Here is a 7,500-nt window from a genome sequence, read left to right as displayed (position 1 = left end):
GATCCCGGGTAGAATGCATAAGTCCCACCTAGGATCCCGGGTGGGATGCAGGAATCCCGCATTAAATGCGGGATCCCAGGTGGGATCAAATTTTCATCCCAGGTGGGAAAGGTGGGATCCCACCACTAAGGCGGGATCCCGCCATTCCCACCTGGGATCCTGGGTGGGATTGCCGGGATCCCGCCTATATCCCGCCTGACATTTTACCTGGGCAAGGTCACATGATTTTGTTAATGTCTTCAGAGCAAATTTCTTTACCATATCCAAAGTAACTTGTTGAAAGTTGAGAATCTGCACATCGCACAGAGGTCTGTCAGTAGTAGGAGATGAACTGAGGTCATTCTCAGGAGCTCTCTCTGTAAATGCATTGTGTATCTTGTCAATTTTGCTGATGAAAAAATTGTTGAATGCATCCACAAGGCTGGTGGAATCAGGAAAACAGGAAGGATATTGTTGTACTCTCTGTTTCTGAATTAATTTGTTAACAGTTTTAAATAACATCCTCTGATCGCCTGAGAAATCACTGATAATGGTAGTGTAATAAGATTATTTCGCTGAGTCAATTAAATTGTTAACAACACTACATTGGTGAACGTATAGTTCGCAATCACTTGGAAGTAGTTTCTAGTATTCTTCTTATGCGTTTATTTTGAGCAATCTCAGTTGAATACCAGGGTGCTGATGGACAAACTGTAACCACATGTTGCTTGATAGGTGCATGTCGGTCTAACAACGAGTGTAGCACATTACCATATTGATAAACCAAGATGTCTAAGTGAGAAGATGGTTCTTTAATTAAAGCGGAATTATTAATGTCATCACATCATCCTCCTCTTTGTCCTCTAAACTTAAAAACACCGCATTGTTTCAAAAGAGTGATAGCTGTTGAAGAGGGAAAACAGCATTGTCGTCTGAGATCCATGAGTTGTTGTCAAGAATATGTTAGTATTGGTGCTTTGAGGAGGTTTTCAGAGTCATGTTTGATCATGACTTGATGTCCAGGTTGAACCTGATTTTCAACGCTTGTAGCTGGTCTAGGATTAAGTGCAATGTCATTAAAGATTGTAAATTCAAATGGCAGGTCATGCCCAGGAACAGCTAACGTTGTATTACCTCTCTTTCCCCATCAAATTGCAGCTACTGGCAGTTTGTGGTAACCCGCCAAAGTTAACTGTAACTTTGACTTGGCACACCGTTATACCACAACAGCAAAGTACTCTAAGTTTCGTTTGTGGATTGCAATTCTTGGAGCAGTGGGAGAGTTGTTTGTACTGAATAAATGGGTTTTGCTAGTTTTCGTCTGAAAATCTACATTGCTGATGGCATAAATGAGTAACAAACTAAGAAATGTACAAGCATTGGCAGCCATGACAGCGCCTTCACACCTCAAACAAACGTTGTGTTGATAACATCTCTGGATGCCCCATGTTGCTGGATAAATAATCCCTCTTCTATTTGAAGTGCATTTGTTTTTTGAGATTTATAAAAAGAATGATATTATGGCAAATTACGTCACTGGAACCACTTTTATGTTGTTACCTTTCTAGGGGTTAAATGTGAAGAAAGGTAAATCATCTAGTAATCTTTGTTATATATGAGCTGACATTTTTATATTAGGGTAAAGCTGTGTGTGCTGTTGTAGTTAAGACACGTACATTAGTTAAACAGACTTTTTAAATTGAGAGACCTTATGGTCTTTTAAGGAGACTTGTACTTTAAAGACATGTACTTAACAAAGAATAAACCTGTAGGGCAAAGTGCCAGAAATATGCTATTATGTGCAACAATAAATGGTTCTTTTTTCCTGTAATACACGGTGTTCTTCACTCAATCTTGGATCTTCCTGGAGAATAGACCACGAAATGACATTGAAAAGATCAGGTGCACTTTTGTCTGCAAACTTTTTCATCTGTCCAGGATCATAGAGTGGCACAGCATCACTGTTTTCATAATGATGTTGCAACTATATCTGAAATTTTCCCATCAGCTGGTCAAGTGAATTTTCTGAAATTAATAGAAAAGTTGTATTTAAATAAATTTTATTCATTTAATTTAAATATTTGGTTCTCTGCTTGTGTCAATCACTGTCATGTGTTGGTCTTAATTACACATTCTCTTACCCATTGGATTGCACAAGTACAATATCTGTATCAGAAATATAATCTTGAAAGGGTGCTGCATGGTTACCCTTAATGGTCACCTAAACAACATTGTCATGTTGATTGTTAACTAAGTCACTAGTGATTATTCTAACCAAAATAATTATCAGTTTTCCAAGTCTGACGCAGCATTTTTTCTTGGCCAAGAGACTCTTCAGAAAACTCTTCCAAATCAGTGCCACAATAATAATTATTAAGAAGTCCTCTAAATCCTTCTCATAAGAGCTTTTTGATGACTTCAACTGAATGATGAAATTTATGATATTGTATCACTAGTCTGTCGATGGACCATGCTGCACCCTGGTATTCATACACTGTATCGCAGAAACGAGATAAAGTATTCTACAAACTCACATACTTCAAACCATTCACTGTTTACCTGAACATGATTATGTTTAATGTCTTCTACAACAAACTCCATTGTATTGAATATGTTTGTCTTTCACATTCTGTGACGTCATAGTCAGCAAAGCACATTTTCTCCCCGTAATGCTTTTCAAAGTATGTTGGTTTGGAATCCTTCTCATATGCTTTGCCAATCTTCTTGTTACTGAACTTTGTACTTTACTGTTATTAATATATATATATATATATGGTAGCAGAGCTGAGTATATATAAGTGAGAGAATCAAAGAGGAAGCATCGATTCTCTGTTACTCTGAGTTTCACACCTAAGCACTCATCAGACAACTTTTTCAGAAAAAAGAGAAAAAGTTCTGTCTGATGAGCATTTAGGTGCAAAACTTAGGGTAACAGAGAATTGATGTGTCCCCTTTGATTCTCTCTCACACACACACACACACACACACATATATATATATATATGTGTGTGTGTACCATCAGTATTATAACCATGAAACACACTATCCTCAGAATAACAACAATCAATAAGCTGGAAACACTTGAGTATGGCCTCTGATACTAAAAATCTATAAATTCTAGTATTGTCAGAGAATAACCTATCCACTTTCTGTTCCCTGATCATGTAAAAACCATAATAGTGATCAATAGTAAGGTTTCTCTTCTGAAGCATTGCAGATGTCCAACACATTGTGGTGTCATACTCAGTACATGTAACACCATGGTTGATCTTATTATACTTCCTATCAAGTTCATCAAGGAAACTATTAGCCATCTTCTTGGCTTTGGCTTCTAGTACTTCATCAAACATAACCTTAATATACTCCTTGAATTTATTGGTTTTAATGTTCTTTTAGTTGTGATTTTTTACTTGATCTGACTAATGTGCTTGTACAGTACCTCCACTAAGCATAATAATAGGGGATTTATGGTGATCAATAACAGTCTCATCAATATAAAGCTCACTACATAGTCTCAGATCACACTCACAAGTAAACTTTTCTGTTACCTATTTCATGTGGTACCAAAGAGGTCTGTTTAGTGAAATCAATGCAAATAGTATAAAAGAGGTGAGAATATATATCACAGATGAAAAAAACTGAATAGTTAATCTGAATGATGTTCTGCTTAACATTGATGTTATATTGAAGATGTAAATCCAGAGTATGGTACAATATAATGTAAACAAGGGATGTTAGATAATTTATCTACTGTGTTAAATATTTATGTCCAAAGAAAGGAGATACAGGGATAAATAAGATATCAATAGGTGCTATGATGTTGATACACCATCATAGAGGCACCAAAGACAATGACTGTAACAACTGCAAGACCTACAACAGGGGTAAAAGCAGAGGAAGGTGATTTGGTGGTACTAAGAAAGGAAAGAACTATTAGCACCCACAATAATAGAAAACAGAGGTGGGAACATCATCAAATATTTACATCAATTGAACAAACCCAAGAATACAACATTTTTGGAAATCAGTCTGTGAGCATTATTTGACAAATTTATACCATTAAAATTATCTAATCTTATTACAAAGATGTGTTTTAGATCGTCTGAATATTATAAAAGATATGAATATGTCTCTGTTGATTTACAGAACCCAAGAGTCACACCAGGTAACAATGCTTCCTGAAGGAAAACAGGATACAGGTTTATTCTTGATAGCAGCAATGAGGCCCATCCTCTTGATTGGTATAATGCATAATTTGATATTGATTTATACATCAGAAAAACAGCAGAGGATACTGCATATGCTGTTACAGATAATGTTGCTACTATTAATGGCAGTTATTCAATCATCAATCAATTAAAAGTGAAATTCAATGGCATTAACAGTATTGATACACCAGGTATCAATAAGTGTGGTTTCACATAGCATGGTAAATGGCATTTCCCATAGTAAGTTTTCCTGTGGTACATCACACCTGAATTTTAGTGTACTGTAGTTCCACTGGTTACTTGTGAATAGAAATTTCCCAAATTAAAACAAAGTTCATGCAAATGTGGCAGGAAATTGAATTGCAACTTCTTGAGTCATGGAGTTTGATTTTAGAGAATTAGCTTCCCTCATATCTCTCACTCTTGCTATCATGCTGACAACTTTCCACTTACCTTATAAGGTGACACTTGATGCAAAGGAGATTTTAAAGGTAGCAGTTGTTTGCAATGATCCAACAGAATACTGCTGTCTCAAGTAGACAAATCTGATGGAGAGGAACTAAAGTGCACACATCTCCAAATGTATGGAGTCTTCAACCACAGGTTTGGTTTGAAAGATTGCTAAATGGTAGATTGCTTGATGGCTGGTGGAAAGAAGACTTTTGGGTTTCCAGAGCCACTTTTGAATAATCTGTAGATAAGTTGGGCTTGCGTCATCCTAACAAGACACCACCATGAGAGCCACAGTTCCAGTGGAGACAAAAGTCAGCCCAAGCTTATGGCAACAAGCTACAGGGGACTGTTATCATACTTGTGCACCAATGATGGGAGTTACAAGTCAACTGCAATATAATGTTGCCATGAATTTGTGCATGAACTAACTTCTCTCCAGGGTGATCAGATCATTCCATCATTCTTCAGATTGTCAAACTGATTCTTGCTGAGCTTGAAGCAGGATAAATATTGCTTTATCTGGTTTACTTAATTAGCCCTCCTTTCGATGTCTCTTCCTTTTTCGTGACCTCTGTTGTGGACCATAATCTCCTCACCTGGCCTAGTGCCGTCTTTGCAATTTTCCACAACTGCTAAATTCTTGGGTGTTTCTTCCTTATCCATATTTTCTGATTCTCTATTCTTCTCATTCTCCAGTAATTGGGTTTGCTCTGACAAATTTTTTGTGAACTTTGTCAGAGCACCTAAGAAATTCATCCATAATTTCAGAGAACTCAAAAGATTCTCTGCCACTACCTGTCTTCTTACTGTTGTCAAGACTGTTGGAAAGAATGGACCCTGATAAGGAGTTTGCCAGAACATACTGTGCATTGATGAGATACAGCAGACAGTTTAATGATTTCCTCACTGGGCTAGCAGTAGATGTTGATTCTTTTAAAAAAACTCTATGGAATTCTGTACTTTGACTTTACAAATCAGGAAAAAGGATGAAGAACCGGCTCAACTAAGCTGGAATTCAAGTACTTGTTATCAGGTAACCCTAATGCTACTTACAATGTGTATGCATTAATTCTTCATGAAAAAAAACTATCGGTTGATTATACTGTAATAGATAAAGCCAAAAAAAACCCCACCAAATTAAGGATTGCCAAGGTGAGACATTCTCAAAGAGTGAACGAAGCGTTTCTCTCTCTGTTTGGCTTATTGCTAGTAAGTTATCTCTGCACATTGCTTTGGTTGTAAGGCAGGGCTTGCTGAGTCATGTTCCCATGTCGCGAGGGTATTATTCTGCATAGAAGCTTGGACATGGATAAATTGAAAATTGGCCTGTACTCAAGTGAAAATGTACTTGGTAGCTACCAACCTGCATAAAAGAAGTCACCTATGCAGAGGTAAAGGACATAAACTTTAGACCTGCAAGAAAGTTAAAAGCTGAGCGTGATGAAAAAATTGATGAAAGAATGGTAAATGTTATAGATGGTAATGCTTGCAGCACTACTTCAAAGTCATTGCAATGTACACCCACTGACAAGGAAATGGATGATCTCTTTCTCAAGTTAAATGATTTTAAAACAAATTATTAGTCTGGTTCCTCTGTATGTTGATAGTTTTATACTGAAAAGGCCCTGAATTCCAGCAATGACTGATTTGTTTGATCCAGAAAACTTCAAATTAAACTATATCAACCTGTTATCGAAATGCTCAGAAATTCACTTAACTTATTTGATTGTGAGCTGACTTTGATTGAACAAGATACCCGAAATCAGGCATTTTTACTCATAGAGCAGGCTGGATTGGAGCTTCACAAAGTCATTCTGTGTTTCACAAAAATCCTGCTCAACCATCCACATCTCTAGTGAAATCTATTTGTTACTCTCAGTAATTGATGCGTACACCACTGCAATGTCTGGGAAGCACACAGGTTTTAAAGTAACCAAATGTGGAATTTTCATTGACAAGAACAGACCTTGGATGCATGCTACTCCCGACTTTTTGTCATCCTGTGCATGTTGTGGTGACAGTTATAGAGAAGTGAAATGTTTATAGGGGTTAATAGATGGGAACTTTAAAAGCTATGTACAAAAAAAATCATCTTGTTTCAAGATGATTAATGGTATCTTACAATTAGAGAGGAATCACCCATACTACTATCAAACACAGCAACAGCTCCTACAGTATAACGGTAACAGTAACTGGACGACGACATTGTGATTTTATAGTGTGTGCATCCTTAGACACTGGACTCATATTTTTTATGGAGAGAATTATGCCAGATCCAGGCCACTGGGAGGTTGTTGTACCAAAAATAACAAAGATGTGGAGAACATGCATTTTACCTGAACTTACATCTAGATGGTATACAAGAAAACAACATATGCCTCATGTTCCCTCAACTGACCCAAAAAGTATTTGTTATTGCAGACAGTTGTCTGGTGAACACACATTTGACTGCAGTAATCATAACTGTGTTATCAAGAAATTTCACTTCTCTTGTTTAAGGATGTCAGATCCAATACCAAAAATAGGCAGTCAGGGACTGCATGTGGCTACCTTGGATGGAAATAATTGAGTAAAACTCTTCGTTTTGATAGGCTGGCCTTAAAATCATGTGGTAGAAATTTGCTTTGGTCACCTGGAGTCTGCTTTTGTATTCACCGAAATTCATTTGTTGTTTTACTTGAAAAAAGAAAATGTTTAGAAATGTAAGGCAAAAGGTAAAGTTTGCATAGGAGCCAAGTTGCCCATCAGGTAAGGGTTGGGTTTCTTTAGCATGAAGCGACTAGGAGTACTTCTACCTGTTGTCATAAAGCTCTCTAGAACCTCTAATTTCATTGGATCTTGTTAACACGAAGTTCTATCG

General features: G+C 37.0%; 1 pseudogene; it reads right to left on the bottom strand.

The window, feature by feature from the left end:
• Window positions 1-2,047, bottom strand: part of LOC136283000 (uncharacterized) — a 4,424-nt pseudogene extending 2,377 nt beyond the window's left edge.
• Between the last annotated feature and the right edge of the window lie 5,453 nt (window positions 2,048-7,500).

The sequence above is a fragment of the Pocillopora verrucosa genome, chromosome 8, assembly GCF_036669915.1.
Source record: "Pocillopora verrucosa isolate sample1 chromosome 8, ASM3666991v2, whole genome shotgun sequence".
Classification (NCBI taxonomy): domain Eukaryota; kingdom Metazoa; phylum Cnidaria; class Anthozoa; order Scleractinia; family Pocilloporidae; genus Pocillopora; species Pocillopora verrucosa.
This window is presented reverse-complemented; position numbering and strand designations above follow the sequence as displayed.